This window comes from Lucilia sericata, unplaced genomic scaffold (assembly GCF_015586225.1).
Source record: "Lucilia sericata isolate MDLA Ls3-8-SP2 unplaced genomic scaffold, ASM1558622v1 Contig000003F_arrow, whole genome shotgun sequence".
Taxonomy (NCBI): Eukaryota; Metazoa; Arthropoda; class Insecta; order Diptera; family Calliphoridae; genus Lucilia; species Lucilia sericata.
This window is the reverse complement of record NW_023994044.1, coordinates 1,295,970-1,314,761: the sequence shown is the minus strand read 5'-3', so window position 1 is coordinate 1,314,761 and position 18,792 is coordinate 1,295,970.

The following is an 18,792-nucleotide window of genomic DNA, read 5'->3' as shown; positions in this document are numbered from 1 at the left end:
TATATATAAATCTTAATTTGCATATTTATGTACATATATGTATTTGTACAAAATGTGTAGCAATTTTGTTTTATTTTTTTCCCTTAGAGATCAAAAATATCATAGTGATTTAGTTTATTGTTAATAATAAATTCATTTATTGATTTTGCAGATGCATTTAAAACCATAATACAAGTTTTGTTGTAATAATTTCTAACTAACTAAACCAACAGCAATAACAACATCAATAATATTAATTACTAATTACATGCATTTGTTAATATATTTAAAAAAACAAAAACAATTTAACAATATTTACTTATATAAAACTTGCATCAATGATTTGATTTTTAGTTTTTTTTTTGGAAAATTTTATCATTTTATTTAAAAAAGCAACAAATTGTGGTAATTATAATTAATAATAAAAAAAGTTGTAAAAATAAATTAAATATTATCATTATATTATTAATTATTATAATAGTAATTCTATAAATATACCTTATATTGATAAATTAATTATAAATAATTATATATAAAAAAATTATTAAACAAAAGGAAGAAATTCTAAATATTTAATAAATGTATAAAAAAACTTTTTTTTATTAAAAATTAAAAGAAATTTCGTAATGTTTTTAATTTAGACAGTATCAAGAAACTCTTTTTTGAAGTTGTGTAAGTATGGAAGTTTATATTGTTGAAGTTGAAATATTTAAAACTGACATCGGCATAGAGATCCCTTATAAACACTATTGTAGTCGTGCAAGAAAAAATTTGCCAAATTCACTGAAAATATTCATAAAACAAGTAAAAAACAAGTAAGAAAGTATAGTCGGACGTGACCGACCATATGACACCCTACACCAGTTATGAATATTAAATGTGATTTATTTTTCATAATAATTGTTCCGATACATTTAAGCACAACAACATTTAATTTTCTGAAAGAGACTTTATATGGGGGGCTAGGGGCAAATATGGACCAAGCCCGATAAAGTTTAGTGAATATATTTATATAATATTTATTTGTGCTGAATTTCATTGCGATATTTGTGTTTATAAGTTAATTTTGGACATTCAAGTAATTTTCTGAAGGGGACTTTGTATGGGAGGTAGGGTTAAATGAGGCCCGATCTTTATGAAATTTGGCAAGGTCATCAAGACTTGTATAAAACTTAGTTGTGCCACTTTTTATCGATATACCGGTATATTTAACATAATTATGAGCTTAGAACCCTTTTCGGGGGTTGTGTTGTATGGGGGCTAGGTGAAATAATGGACCGATTTAAACCATTTTCAATAGGCTTCGTCCTAGGGCAAAAAAAGGCGTGTGTGCCAAATTTCATCCAATTAGCTTGAAAATAGCGACCTGCACCTTGCGCACAAGGTTTACATGTACAGCCTGACGGGCATGGCTTAATTGACTCAGAAAACGATTCTAAACCGATTGGTATAGTTTAAGGTATATGAAGAATATTTTAATATAAACATCTGCACAAACCCAATATACCCCCACCACTAAAGAGAATAAAATTCAGAATACCTCTAAAAAATAATTTTTTTTCCAGATACTAGATAATTTATAGATTTTATCACAATTTTTTTTATCCAGACATGAGTTATGTTTAAAATCATTGTAATCGATTAAAAATTTCGGGATTTTCATTTTATTATTACATAATTATTTTTTATTATAAATTTTGAATAAATCTTATCATGCAGAGATAATTATTATCTTTCCAAAAATGTATAAAACATTAATATTGCTAAATAAAAATACAATAGAACAAAAATTTACATCCCTAGTCTAGATTGGTATCTTATATTGTAATACCTTAAGAAATAAGTAAACGGTAAAAGGATGGAAAAGCCATAATCTTAAACATAAATTTGGAGGCTAAAATTATCCGCAAAAAGGCTAATCTGTCAGCAATAGTAATAATCGGTCAAATTAACAATCTTGCAACTAAACTGTTTTAAGTTCAACAATTTTGCATAGCATACTTAGAGGCTTTATATTATAAACGACAGCCTCAAAGTATACGTTTAAAATGTGAATAATGTATTAAAAGCGGTGTTGCCCTCCCGTTTATTTTTAATAACATTCATTTTATGCAAAGTTTATTACACGGGCCTGTCACACATTTCGATCGGAATGGTTTCAATCCGTTTTATTATTCTTCCGAATTATGTACTTAGTTTACAAAAAATTAAAATTATAATGATTTTATTATAAAATTGATTCTGTTTAGTTCATCAAAACTAGAATCGTATTTTAGTAGAGGTTCTTTTTATTGAAACTTTAAGAAAAAGCATTAATTACTTACAAATTTCAATTCCACTTTAAAAACTGAAAGTGGTTTCATTCCGAAAGAATTTTTCGTTTTATTTTTCTAAAGAAGCAAAAATACGGAAATAATTCCATTGTAGATCGGAATGGAATTCCGTGACAGGCCTGATACAGTATCGACAAAAAGTCAGCTGATTATTTTTGTAAATCAGTTAGTAATTTCTTCATGTAAAAATTATGGGTTGTTTAGAAAAATTTCGAATCATGATTTGTATATAATACATATGCAAAACATAGACCTTATATATATGTATGTACATAGCTATGAACAATCCTGGGCAAATCCGAACAACATTTCGCAGAATTATTTATCGATATTTTATTTGAATATGATCCGAAAAAATAACTTTTGACTTATGAAAATTTAACGATTTATATTTGGTAGTTTCTGAAAAAACTACTCAAGAATTAAGAAAAAAACGTATGTCCTCCCTGGTCCAAAAGAAGAAATTCTGTTTGAATTCATGTTTTAAGTTTTAAAATTTAAAATGTGTTCATATCGCTTGTTATTGTTGCAAATAGTATTTGTAACAAGTGATGTTACACACACTTTCGCTCAAACTTTTCAACAATATCAACTTTTTCCATCTTTTCAATTCAACTAAATCTTCTGTTCTTTTTATTTAGAGATGAAATTTTATAATTTTGTTGCCGTTGTTTGCTGCTCTTTTCTATTGTCATGTTAAGAGATCCCTTAAGGCCAAAATGTAACTATTAAATATGTAAATGGAAACTACAAGTATGTATCCAATTTCAAAAATACTTATTTACAGAAAAGCGAATGAAACAAAATCCTTTACAAGTTAGTATTGTATCACAGCTATATATTTATCTCTTACATGCAACTCAACGACACTTCAAAGGTCATGATTGAATTCATTTTTATATATTTTTCGTTTCTAAAGCGTCAGATACATATTTATAAAAACCAACTATAAAATGTTCGAGTGGATCTACTTTGACGATCTGTTATTACTTGGATCACATAGAAAGTTTTGATAATTTGGATAATTTTTTTTTTTTTAATTTTAAATGTTTGCTTAAATGGTAACAACAAATTCCAGTTAACATCTTTAATTTGTGCAATGATCCTCAATAAAGTATACATGTTTGCCCAGACGACGTCTGTTTTCAGGTTTGTGGATGATTGGTGGTATTTATTTGAGCAACAGGTGTAGTGTTTTTTTTGATTCTTCGTAATATAAGAATACTTTCAATTACAAAATTATGACTTTCAAAACAAATATAAGATTTTATATTCATGCCCTTACTTTCGAATGTGTTAAAAAATCAGCTTGTTGATGATAGGCATTTATTTCGTAGTATTTTTATACCCACCATCAAAAAGGATTGGGGGTATATTGATTTTGACATTCCGTTTGTAACACATCGAAATATTGGTCAGAGAGCCATAAAAGTATATATATTCCAGGACCTTATAAAATTCTAAGACGATCTAGCCATGTCCGTCCGTCTGTCTGTCTGTTAAAATCACGATTGGGACCACACGAGAGGAGCTAGACTGCTGAAATTTTGCACAAATATTCTCTATTGCTAAGGTTTGTTTGGGCAATATCGGTCCACTTTTTCGGAAAGCCCCCATACAAATGGACCTCCAAAAAAAGCTTTAACGGGCATAACTGCTTTAAAACTACGAGTATAGCAATAAAATTCGACATAAATAAGTTTCATATGAGCCAAAATCTTTCCACCAAATTTTTTAAGGATCGGCCCATAAATTACCCTACCCCCCCCTATAAGGACCCCTTCAGAAAATTACTTTAACGCTCATTATTGACTTATACATATACTTATTATAAAATACGGTTATGAAATTCGCTCCGAATTTCATGCGGAATGTGTCGGTAATTCACCCTACCCCCCATATAAGCACTTTTATAAAATTACATTATCGCTAATTACTGGCATAAAAATGCGAGTATAGCGATGCTATTCCATGTAAACAAGTTTTATATGAACCAAAATCGGTCTACAAAAATTTATGGGGATAGGTAAACAATTGAGCATACCCCTCATATAAGATCCTCTTTAGAAAATTTGATGAAGAAAATTCAGAAATTTACTAGTACAGCGATGAAAACCGTCATAAAAAGTTTATACTTAGGAACATAATTCTTCATTCCGAATTTAATGAGGACTAATCTATAACTGATCCTAGCCCCTATAAAAGGTTCCCTTTATTTTGGTTATTAAAATGCGAGTTTTCCTTATTAAAATACGAATATTGGCATAAACAAGTTCTATACACGCGAAATCAAAGTACAAAATTTTATGAGTATCGGTTCATAACTGACGCATATAAAGGTCCTCTACAGAAAATTACACATACGCTCACGGTTTAAAAATAGAACTAAAATATTTGGTTTTTAAAAATTAATATTTTGTTAGTTCAAAAGAGCTCGGTCCATAATTGACTTAAGCCATATTACAAATATCACCCTGATGTTTATAGGGGAGCATTCCTTTTACGACATACGTTTTGATGGTTTTTTCGGATCCGTCCATAATTAATCACAGCTCCCATATAAGGTTCACTTCTCAAAATCACTTAATACCACATAATACATTATTAAATAATAAAATTCAACATGAGCATGTTCTGTGTATAGATAAATATTTTGCTAAAATGTTTTCCATTATAGGTCGTAGCTCCCATATAAGGCCAAAAACATAATTTCGAAATATAGTATAGTACAGTAAAACTTGACAAAAATATGGGTTGTAAATATACAAATCATTCTCCTCAATTTTTTGGCATCGGCATCACTTAATATTATTTTTTCGACCTAATCAAAATAAGGAAATTACTAAATTATAGTACCCTCATTACGGAAACAAAACTTATGACGATAGTTAAATAGTAGCACTCTAACTTGTTGGAATTGTTATTAACTTGGATTCGCTTATATATTTATGTAACTTAAAATAATTTACTTTATATTTTCTTTAATGAAAAACTTTTTATGTTAACATAAGAATTCCACACTATATCTCCAATTTTCATGAGTATGGGTTGGACTTGTTTTATAAAACTGCAACAGTAACCAACCTATGGCCAGGACTGCAAGATTTGCCGATATATCGGCCGATTTTTTACCCAATCCAAATATATTATAAATTCTTTATTTTGATTGATTTGTTTGGCAATTCTAACGAATTTCTTGTCAAAACTAATCTTCACCAAAGCAAAAATCATATGGAGCTTTTAAAACAATTGGGAAAACAAAATTCACATGACACAATTTGCTCCATCAACAATGTCAATTGGATCGAGATATATGTATATTATGAAAAGGAGACACAATTTATATATGAAAATCCTGAATGGGTTTCCAAAAGTCTGATCTAAGGGCGTTGAAATTTAAAAAAAAAATTAAAAAATATTTATGGTTCGAAAAAAAAATTTACACATTTTGTGGAAAAGCTGGAATTTTGAACAAAAATCTGGAGATAATTTCCCATTATTAACATTTACCCAGCAAAATCTTTACAAACCCGGTAATTAGGCCGGTAATATTGGTGCAAAGTGTAAGTACTTACTTTTTGGGTAAATAACTACTTATTTTTGCTCGACGATAACCAGAAAATAACTAGTTACAAATGTACTTACCCGACTTTTCAGATTTTAAATCGTCTTTTCAGTTATTTTCTGTGTTTATTAGTCTATTGTCTTACTCAATGCTCCATTAACAAGTTATTTCATCCTTGGAATGGTTTTAACAAAAATGTAAAAATCTATATTTTTTCAAAAAGCTTCTAATATCTACTAGGGCTTGATCCACCAATTCTTTGTCTACAAATACATTTGAAAAAAATTAATTAATATTATTGTTAACGTCCATTGCCAAGTAATGTATGAAATAAATACATAACTAATTACAAAAATTTCAAAATGTTTTACTGGGTAAGTAGTTTTCAACAAATAATTATACACAACAGGCCCGATAGTGGCCTAGGTGTATTTCTTCGAATTTGATGTACTCTATAATCCTCCTATCAACCTAACCTAACCTAGTTTTTCTAAATAAGTGATACAAATTCTATTCGAAAGAGTTCTTTTATTAGACAGACCTATTCTGATTGATTTATGTACGTAAAAACTATATGTATTGTGATTTTGAATTAATTTGTTAATATGTTTCTTTGGTTCAAAATAGTGTTTTTTCCTATTGTCGAATTTTAAAATGTAAGTGCCGATAAATGCCGATTTTTTGGGGATATTTCTACAAATTTATCTGGCAGCCCTGACTATGCCACATAACAATAAATTTTATGATTTTTTTTAAGTTAAATATGCCGCTTTTTCACACCTTTTGCTCTTAAAAAGTATGTTAACGAAGTGATTGGGGAAAACTAAAAATATATTCGTACTCTATGGACTATAACAAAATGGAATTGGTATGTGAGAACCCCTGCATATTTTTGGTGTATCACTGTGTTATTATTGCTGATTGAAATTAACTTAATAACTACTTAAAAAGAATAATTTAAATAAACAAATTAATTTTAATCATATTCAGGTGAGGAAAATCTTTTTCACCTTTCAGATTTAATATGAAATTTATTGAATGTATTTTTTATAAAGTTTAATTTGCTATGGTAATCCGTTAACAAAGCCCATCTTAATAGGGACATTAAACGGATAAAAAAATCATTCAATTTATATTCACACCGACATTCTTTCAATTAAACTCTTTTCGTTTTTATTGGCCTCTTTTTCTAATACATACAAAGAGATTTTATAACCCCTTTTTACGAGCGTGGCAATTCTTGAATATTTTGTTCCATTTTTTTTGTATCTTCAAGTTTAGAATCTTATAAAATTTAATGTTTTAATGCAACAACAAAATCTTCTGCTGGTGGAGGAACTAAGAACAAGAAATGTTTTAAAAAAACCGTGAATATTAAAAGCAAAACTTTTTCCTTTCCCATAATGGTGTTGTTGTTGTTGTTAATGTTGCAAATGTTTTTGTTGCTAAACATATGTTTGGCTATAAACTAAAAACGCTCAAGACATAAAAAAGTAACAAAAAAGAAAGAATGAAAGTATAAATGAAAATAAGGAAATTGTTGCAGTATATAGTGAAAGCCTCTATATATGTATATAAGTATATGTATATGTATATATTTATCTATATAATACACAGTATGAATAAACTTTTCCGTAATAAGTACTTTTTTGTTTTTTAACGAAAACGGTTTCTTGTCAAGAATAAAAACAAATATGTAGTAAGAAGAACAGTAGGAAAATAAAAAAGTTGTATATTTTAGTTACACTTGTAAAGAAATTAGTGGTGAAATACTCCGAACAAATATTATCCGAATTACAAATGCCCTTAAACACAAATTGAATTTGATTTAATAAATATTATAATATCCAATTACTTAGGATTTTGTTTTGACAAATAACTATTTGATGTTTTTTGTTTGGTAGTTAATAATCCGATAGTTGAAAATTTATCTGTTAATCGAATAAAAAGGTAACTGAAGGAGAAAAATTATTAAATGCGTTGCCAATAGTGAGCTTACCACGTTTGTTAACATTTAGACAACGGATGTGCAAAAAGTTCAGATTGCGACAACGAATTGTTGCAATGTTGACAAAGTTGCGTGGTCTACATTACATGTTGTTGTTGTATGTATGTATTGATTGCGACAACGAATTGTTGCAATGTTGACAAAGTTGCTTGGTCTACATTACATGTTGTTGTTGTATGTATGTATGTATGTATGTATGTATGTATGTATGTATGTATGTATGTATGTATGTATGTATGTATATACTTGACAATGGATGTTATTTAAAAATTTTGTGTCAATTTGGTACCAGGCGTATATATTTTTTTCCTCTGTGTACTGCAACTCCTATTCTAGTTTCAGCAACACAAAAATTGTAAGTTCACACGATTTATAGACTTTTTCTGACCATTTTTCTGCCAACGTTGTAAGATCTGACAACCGTCTATCACAGCTTTAAGTACATACGTAGATTAAATAAGTTAGAGTGCTATATTCGGCTATGCCGAATCTTAAATACCCTCCACCAGCAAGCTACTTTTTATTGAAACCCATTTAACTATCTAATTTTTAGATAACTTGGCAAAATTTTTGTTTCCTTATTGAGGGTACTAACCGAAGAATATAAAGAAATTGGGGCTTGTCAGTTGGTACGTAAAGGAGTTGTCATTCGGTACCTAACTCTAAGTATGTATTGGTAGAATATTTGTATTAGTATTGGAGCTCCAACCACTTTCACCACACTTTCCAAACATACATACTTGCATAAAATCGTACATAAAAATTTTAGGAAAAATAAATAACATTTAAATATCTACATTCGCAGATTTTTTAATTTACTTTGCCCACATCTAATCAGTTAAAATTTAATAAATATATTTTTCGGACTTAAAATCTCTTAAAAAAAAAATAAGTTTACTCAAAAATAAGTTATTTTGAATAAAAATATTTCGGATTGTTAAATGCGATAAAATTGTGTAAAAAATTAAAAAATAGTTATGTGTTTGTGAAAAAACGTCGTTCAAGTCCTATTATCCCGGTATTTTCACGAAAAAGTTTTGAAGTATTGTGAGAGAATTGAGTTCTCACAAGTGTGTTGAATTTACACAGAACTCGTCTGTGAAGAGAAGGAAATGTTATTGTTGTAAAACAATTATTTTTATTATTCTTTGGTACTAACATTTATGCATATGTCAAACTAATTTTAATTAGGTCGAGAAAAATGTATATTAATAGGCCAGTTTGAAAACATTTTAATATAATGGTTTATCTGTACACAGAAAATACTCATTTTGAATTTTATCCGGATATAATCATTTAATTACGAATTAAGTGATATTAAGTGATTTTCAGAAGTATATCTTATATGGGAGCTAAGACAACCTATGGACCGATCCGGAAGAAAGAATCCGTAGAATGATTTATATATATAAAGTACACACTTATGTCGAATTTTATCCCGATAACTTTGATTGTTAATGTGCATTTGAGTAATTATATATGGAACAATCCGGAAAAAATTTGCTAGAATGATTTATATGCTCACAAAATATATTCAAGTCGTACTTTATCCAGATAGTTTATTATTCAAAGAAATATGTGCGTTTAAGTGATTTTCGTAAGTGGACCCTCTATGGGAGCCTATCCGGAAAAAATTTCGTAGAGTGATTTATATTTAGACTAAACATATTTGTGTCGAATTTCATCAAGATACCTTTATATGACAATGAAATATGAGCTTTTAAATGATTTTCGGAAGTGGGCCTTATATGGGAGCTATGACCAATAATGGACCGATCCGTAAAAAATTTTGTAGAATGATTTGTATGTACATAAAACATATTTAACTCGAATTTTATCACAATAGCATTATTCATCAATGAAATATGTGCGTTTAGGTGATTTTCGGAAGTGGACCTTGTATGGGAGCTATGGCCAATTGTGGACCGACTGAGATCTACGTTGACAGTATGATTTCTGTTCATTATATTTGCATGTACAAAATTTTGTGTTGATACCGATATATTTGAGGGAGTTATTAGCCCCCTTTGTATGGGGGCTATGGGAAATATTGGATCGATTCTAAAGATTTTCAACATAATTGATCACTGCTGTGAAAAAATAATGTGTGACAAAATTCATTGAAATATCTTTGGTTGTTTCTGAGAAAACTTCAAAAGAATTATGAAAGAACGTAATTTTTTTCGAGGTAGTCTGAAATTTTTACTCATAACTTTTTACGTTGTGAACCGATGCTGCTGATTTTCAATATTAAACTGCTTAGGGTAATAATAAATGTTTTGGATGAATTTGGTTGCTTAGTTTTAACGTGAGCGTGTTTTACACAGACAGACAGACGGACAGACGGACATAGCTAAATCGACTCAGAATTTCATAAGGACCCAGAATATATATACTTTGTTGGGTCATAGATGAATATTTCTTGGTGTTACATACGGAACGACAAACTTATATATACCCTCTATCACCACTGATGGTGGTGGAGGGTATAAAAATGTGATCCGCAATCTTTGAAATTAAAAAAAAACTTTTCAAGTGAATTACATTATCTGATCGATTTAATGTACTACATATGTATATAGTATTTGTGGAATATATATTTATAATAAATAATAATTTGTTTTTATTAAGAAAATTCGTAACTCGAATGTTCAAGAACATCATCCACAACTCAACAACACGTCACTTTCGTTTAATATAGAGATTTAACCAAAGTAGTGTTGTTGTTGTTGATTTTCTTCTTTTTTCTATTTTTTTGTAGAGTATGTCTTCATTAATATTCACTCATTAAACTCATTATTTGAACGTTACAATCTTAAAATTTAACTTATGTATGTATGAGTAAGTGTAAGTTTGTAAGTTTAGTATTCTGTAACTTAATACTCATGTGTTGGTAGTAAGGATGGATGTTTTTGTTATATGTTGAATGTATTTATTTTATACAACATGCAACTATTAAAACTTTCATCAACTACACAAAGTACAAGATGACGAAGAGGGAAGAAAAAAGAAACGCCACTTTTTTAGCATTTTATTACTTTTTATATTAGTTGCATATAGGGTGCTGTTTTCCTGTTTTTAGTTTTTTCCTTCTTGTTTTCGTTTGCGTTTTAAGAGCGCAACTTGTAGTGAAACTTAATAAGGAAAAGTTTAAAGACATAAAGAAATTGGTAAACTGTGTGTTTTTTAACTACACACTGTTGTAGTCAACATGACCAATAAAAACATTTTTGAAAGTTAAATTAGTGTTAAAGAAATAAAATTACAAGAAAAACTTAAAAATGTTTTAGGAGAAAAAACAAAAAAAAAAAAAAAACTTTTTAATTAACGCTACTTTGTAAATTTATGCAACGAACAACACAACTTGGCAACACATTTAAGTTCATTTTTAAAATAGCTGGCTTTTTGGCAATATATTCGCACACGAACGTGGTGTTTTTTGTTTTTTTGTTTGTTTATTGTGCAATTTCAATATTCTAATACAAACAAAATGCAAAATAATTTGTTATATTTGTATATTTTAAAATAAAATTAATGCTTGAAAAGTTTAGTAAAGAAATTAGAATAGAACATGCAATAACACCCCACACACACACATTAACACTTATGGCTGCTTGCGTATTTGTACAAATCTACAAATTTTAAATGCATTTAGATACAAATATTTAAAACATTCATTACTGTGTATATGTCATGATTTTAATTGCGGCGCGTGTGTTTGTTTGAGTTTGGGGTTTTATATTTGAAAATTTGCATTTTGTTGAAATCTGGTTTGGTTTAGGATTAACACAATTTCTACTAAAGACAAAAGGATTTTCATATTTTAGTGGGCATTGTTTTAAAATACTTTACTTATACTTTTTGTTGCAAGAGCATTCTTCTTTAAGTTTTTATTTTTTCACACTCGGTCCTTTTTTTCAACAATAAGAGAAAATTCTTTACAGTCTAGTAACTTTACAATAAAAAACTTTTTTATCTTTCGATTTTTTCTTTACATTTTTTTTTTGTAGGAACATTTTTGACATCAATGCTGAATTTGTAAATGGCAAAGAAGAAAAACACAAATAATGTTGGCAAGTGAAAAGTCAGAAAATATAGTTGCAGGACATTGTTTTAAATATACGAGTGTATTTTTGTATAAACACATGGTAGTACATTCGCTACATATGTATGTATGTACCTACTATATCCTCGCAGTTCTGGACTGTTGCCCTAAACTAGTAGTTTTTACAATAAGTACTTCATTTTCATCATAAAGAGTTACTGATTCTGCAGTAGATTACTTTTTGTAGATTAAATACTAAATTGTTTTAAAAGCTACAATACAAAAACAAAGGTTTAAAGAAATTTCTTTCTAGATTACTTAGGGACACTATAGTGGTTTTACATAGACTTTCCAATCCCTTTCCAAAATGTATACTACACATGAATCTATTGGGCTACATAAATGTATTCACACTCACAAATATGGATAACTTATGCATTTGTAACTATTTTTAATTCTTTTGTTTAGTTTTCGATTTTTTTGTTTGCTAAGTAACATCCTGGCATAGTTTTTTCCACTGTTTTTTCTCTTGTTTAACAAAAATAATGTCAAAGACAAAAATAGTATCACATCCAACTTTCATCTTTATTTTTATTTTGTAACATTTTTTATGCTGCATCTTTGAGTTGTTTTCTTCATTGTAGTACTTAGTTGTCGTGACAATTTTAAACAAATGCGCCCATGTTTGTAGGATATTTACAATAATGTAATGTTGCAAATAATTCTAAAAACTTTCATAAGCATTCAAACGATAGAAGATAATCCTTTAGAAACCGATGTGTTTGTAAGATATATCTATCAGAATAAGTGGTTTTAGCATTTACTCGAAGAAATAAATTTAGTATTTTTTGATAAAAACATTCTTTGTGCCAAAAATATGCTTTATGGGTGGAGTGGGCGTGGTACTTCCCACACTCATATAATTTGTTTAAGACGCTACATTCGTATGGAAGTCTAAAAGACAATTGTATGTTGTTATCAACCAGATAAACTCCGGCCCTTGTGCCAAATTCCATCTTGTATACACCAGTAAAGAATGCACACCCCTCAAACAGTACTTCGGACAAAATTCACTCGTCCCTACTAGGAAACACTATTGAAGAGGGAAATAATTTAACAATTTTAGAGCATATGTTTCATATTTTACTCATAACAGCATAATTATGCATGATATCGCTTATTTAAGGCGTATTTTCTAGTTTTTAGAGCATATTTTACTCTTTTAGTGCATATTTTGATGTTTTGTGCTTTAATTTTTCATTTCTGTATAAATATTTTTAAAAATTTTTTTTTCAAAACTTTATTCTTAAAAGTTTAAATTTCGAGTTTTATAGAGCTTGAAAATAGCAAAAAATACGTTAGTATCATGAAACTCAATGTTATAGTTTTTTATTCGATAAAGCATTTAATTTTAAATCGGACATTTAAACCGATAACTTTGGATTTCATGAGACCAATGCATTTTTGTAACTAGTAACAATGACAAGAACCGATAAAATGTCAATTAAGAAGCTATGAATACAATTGGAAGAAATGTGTCACCCTATGTGGTTTGAAATTTGTTTTTTTAGAGACCAAACGGCTTCCTGTTATTTATTTGTTGACTAAACGTAATACGGAATAATCCTATTAAACTAGTTCTTCAAACTATGAAATGAATCAATTTTGAAAAATAAATATTCTGGGATGAAATATATGTGACATTAAATATCGATTATTTCATTACATTTTCATTATTTTTGAGCTTTTTAATGTTAAAAAATAATTAAAACTTTTATTTTAGTTTAAACATATTTTTGGTTCCCCTGCTTATAACACTATGCAACAATTTGAAATTCCCACAAATATAACAATATACGGATACCACTACGTGAACAAAGACCTAAAAAAGACTCGTGTCTCCCAGTTTTGGCCAAAGTCATGAATTTTTTTATGGGCCCCCAAAGGTTTGGGGCCTCGGTGTTATTTTTGTTAAAAAGTGATCATTTTATCAGGCTCATATCTTGTAAACCGTTCAGAATTTTGATTTTCACTCTGAGGCAAAATTGTAGCTCTTGTCATGAAGAACAAAATTGTAAACATATAAAATCAAAAAAACTTCATCTTCATTTTTTAATTGTAAAGTTTTACATTGCTCGCTCTGCTTTTATTAACGACACCTGTACGTATACGCATTAATGATTTATTGATACTACAAATATTAAGTATACGCCTAATTTTAACACGTAAAAACTTGATTTCTTTTAAGATTTTTTGTGATTTTGTTCTTGATGAAGGAGTTTTTTTGATTTTATATGTTCACAATTTTTGTTCTTTATGACAAGAGCTACAATTTTGCCTCAGAAAGTAAATCAAAATTGACTTTGGGCTAAACTGGAAGACACGGGTCTTTTTTTTTTTTTTGTCTTTCATCACGTAGTGGTGTGGTCATTTTTTGGACTCACACATTTTCCTGAAAACCTTCGTGAAGTATCAAATGAAATTTTTGAAGGAAATATTATAAAAAGGAAGAAGATACAACGGAAAATGGTCAGGCATGCTTGAGGATTTTTGTTGGTCTATAACTTATATACATCCAGACATCCTTACAGTAAATATTTCTTGTTTTAGTTACTCTTGTTTTTGTCAACATTTGTCCACATTTTAAAATATTACTTTAAATTTTTAGCAAAAAAATTGTTTTTTTTTAACACTTTTGCTAAAAAAATAGCCGTGATAAAATTTTTTTGTTACCACACCTGGATTTAGGAGCAATAAATCTATCCCAATCAGTCATTAAAAAGGAGCATTACTAGTTTTTTAAAAGACAAAAATGCATTGGTCTCATGAAAACCAAAGTTCTTGGTTTTATGTCCGATTTAAAATTTAATGCTTTATCGAATAAAAAACTATAAAATTTGTTTTCATGATGCTAATGTATTTTTTGCAGTTTTCAAGATCAACAAACCATTTTTTTTTAAATTGTAAAACAGACAATAAATTTAAAAAATATTTTTTTTTTTTTTAAATTATAAGAATACCATGCAAAATTATGCTCTTACGGGTAAAATATGTAAAAATATCATCTAACAAATTTATGCCAAAATTTTTAAATTGGTCTGAATTGTGTAAATATCTTATCCATGAGTCCATACGATGCACCATAAAAAACATGCATTTACATATTTTATTTTCCTTGGTAAGTATGGCTGACTTCCAAAATGTCAGTTGCTTTGTATACGAATTAGGTATAGTGTTCCATAATGCCGCAGTACAAAACATTGACAATGCATGCTGTTTCAAAACGTCATCAACAAGTACATATTAGAACGCAGAAAATGGCAATCAGCGCATCAATTTTAAAGTTAATTTTTTGTTAAAACTACACAAACAGCTGACTCACTAAAAACAATACTTTCCATCTTCAATATTTTAGAACTTGAAGATAAACAAAGCATCGAGTAAAAGATTTAAGTTTTTAAAGACTCCCTGCTCGTCCTAGAAATCATTAGGAGATCATTAGGCAGCGAATCAATATCAAGACGATAAATAAAAGCGTATAATGTTGTAATTGTATTCTTAACTAGAAAAATAACAATAATTATAACAGGAAAATATGAATGTGTATGAACGTAAATATGTATATATATACTTTTATATAAAAAATCCTGCAGCGAAATTAATTTTTAAACCCTTCATAGAATTGAATTGAAGGGGCACAAAGCACTGCGACCTATGTGTGGATCTTTTATGCAGCCCGTTGGTTCACCATACAAGTTTTAGTTCACGCATGAAGGTAACTGGTTTAGTAGGTGAGAGGTTGAAGATGTCTTTCGGGGTTAGTAAGGCAGCACTCAAGATCGTTGAAGTGTTGCCTAGAATGAATTGATGGTATCTGAGACCACAATGTCCAGTAATTAATCCCGTTAGTACTTTGAAATCGCTTTTAATTAGCGCTAGTAGCTTTTGGGATTTTCACTTTGACAGTGTAATATAACGTTTTGTCTGTCTGAGCCCTGGTATTGCTTCCCAATGGCTTGTAAATTCTTTGGCGTATCCTCGGGGAATGCGATTGGCGATGTTTACTTACCTCATTGTTATGTTTACTCATTTGTTATGTTTACTTACCTCATTGAGTGAAGCCAAGCAGCCCATTACAACACCCGACCTTACTTCGTATGATAATAAGGCCTTGAGTGATGCTTGACAATCCGACATTATAAAAATTCTTAGTCTGGGTTCATCTCCAAACGCACTCCTTAGCACAAATAAAGATGGCATATATTTCTGCTTGAAAGATTGAAGGATAGTGTCCAAGGGGGATGGCCTTTTGGAAGTTTAGGCCACAAATGGTGAGAAGGGTATATATAAGTTTTTAATTTCTATATTATAATTTTCCGAACCTATAAAGTGTATACATATATTCTAGATCCTTATAGATATCGGAGTCGATTTAGCCATGTCCGCCTGTCTGTCTGTGTTTATGTTGAAATTAGATTTCAGAAGACCCCAGATAACTGCGAGAAACTTGCTGAGACAGAAACTGTAAACAAGCAACAACAACACACATAATTATACGGAAAAATTTACTCTTGTATTTGGTTGTTTATAAATACAAAGCAAAGAAAGAACAACTCGTTACTTTTTCGTTCCTCAAAAGGTATTTTTTGAATTTTCTATAATAAGTTTTGAACATAATATAACAAAAAATTAAACATTAAGGACCCTAAGTTAATCGCAATTAGTAGGAAAGGATTTTTGATAGTTTTTCGTTCCATAACTGGTATTTTTGGGTTTTTATGCACAAACTCAGCACCCTGGTTGAACGAAAATCCATAAAAGGGGACTCTCACTTTTTCATATTACAACGGGCATAATTTGATTTTTTGTAATAAAATTCGTACTGACTGTTTTTTTTTTTTTTTAATATCATGGTGAAGGGTATATACGATTTGGCACAGCCGAATATTGAATTCTTACTTGTTTATTTTTAAATAGTTTTTTAGCATACAATTTATTTCATAAAATCAAACCAACTACATAATTAGTAACATACCACAGTGGGGCAGAATGGAAATTTTTTGGAAATAAATCTGGCATTTCTAAACGGCTGATCCGATCGGCTACGCGTGAGCGTAGCCAAGGAGTATTCGAGTTTAAGTTTTGAAGATGAACCCTGCAGATGCCCCAGGGACGGCGCTGTGGCGGCTCAAAGTAGGGTACCTACGACATGTAAAATTTTTAAACTCGTGCCATTTTTTTGTTTTTCACCCAAATACAAAGATTTTTATATTTTCTGAAAGCGCTCGACGAGATCTCGAAAAAACATGCTTGGACATACTACTTATCTCTTACGATATCAGAGTTATAGGCATTTAAAAATTTAGTGATACAAAATTTACCATACCTTGGTCCGCCTTTTATTGAATACCGGGCGTAATTTTGGACCAAATGGACTCAATTTTTTCTTGTTAGTTAGACAACAAAATTTCCAATAATATACAAAAAATTTCAGATCAATATCATTTACAGATCCAAAAATATACGTTTTTTAATTTAAAAATTCAAAAAATTTTAGATTTTTGGCGTTTTTTTGCCAAAAATGTGTCTTAACTCTTTTATTATTAAAATAAAATTTTCTTTAAGAACATATAACAATTTTATAGTTTTCTAAAAGGTATCTTTACGCAGAACGCTTTGGCGTAAAAAACTTGTCCTATTTTTTGAAAATGTTGCCACTGCGTCCTTCCGAATATGACCTATTTTTTATCAAAACTTCAACTTTGGGCGACATGTTCTAAAATCCCAAAGCTGGGATCAGAAAACTGAAAGCAGTTTCGGAAACCTCAATATGTTTTCTATTTACTTCAAAAGTATTTTCCCAGCCCTGAAAGAAATGTGGACCCTATGGGCAAAAAAGTAAAAAATCCCATTTTTGGGATTTTCATTCCTATTTTTGGGAATTGCGGGATGCCCTTTGACCTTTTCAATTTTTTTCTTATTTGAAATGACAAATTTAACAAGCGTTGAAAATTTTATTGAGTTTTGTTCATAAATAAAGATTTTGTCATATATTACATATTTGTTTAATTTCTAAAACTATGATTTATATCAAAATTTTAATAGGGTCGCAGATAGCTACAACAATTTAGTCCATATTTATGCCTTAATATATTTTTCTAGTTAGATATGGAAATTCTCGATTCTTTACAAAAATTTTCAAGCCAATATCTCAATTACATTCAAAAATATGTTCATTTAAACCTGTATCCTTTAATTTCATATATTTCATATTTTAGTATTAAATATGACAGAACATATTTAAATCTTATAATTTACCTATTTTCTATTTGTTTGCTAATCCTTATAATTGAAAGGTCCTATTATGCTTAAATTTTCAGAAATTAATAACTATTTTTTACCTAAATTTTTTCGACAGATCATTTCGTTCTGTTTCGCTTATAATCATGTAGGTAAAAATATACAGGTAATGATAATTTCGATTCATTCACTAATAAGAAATATCAATGACTGAATTACAGGTTATAGTAATATAGTCCTAAATGTTAATAGGTAACCAATTCGTAATTTTTTACTTTGGATCCACTTACGATCCAGGAAAAAAACAAACTATCCTACCATCACCTATTGCTGTTAATGATGTGGAAGCTTGTATTGATATATCATCTTTGCTCGAAAACACAGCATCAAGAATTGTGTCAGACTTTTCAGAAGATCAACTAAGGAAAATTCATAACTGTGATGTTGTCTTAATGTGTAAGTGGGGATGTGACGGTTTATCAGCACTTCCAGAATACAAACAAGCTTGTGGAAGTCGGACATTAGCAGACTACAAAAGTGTATTTATGTCATCATTAGTGCC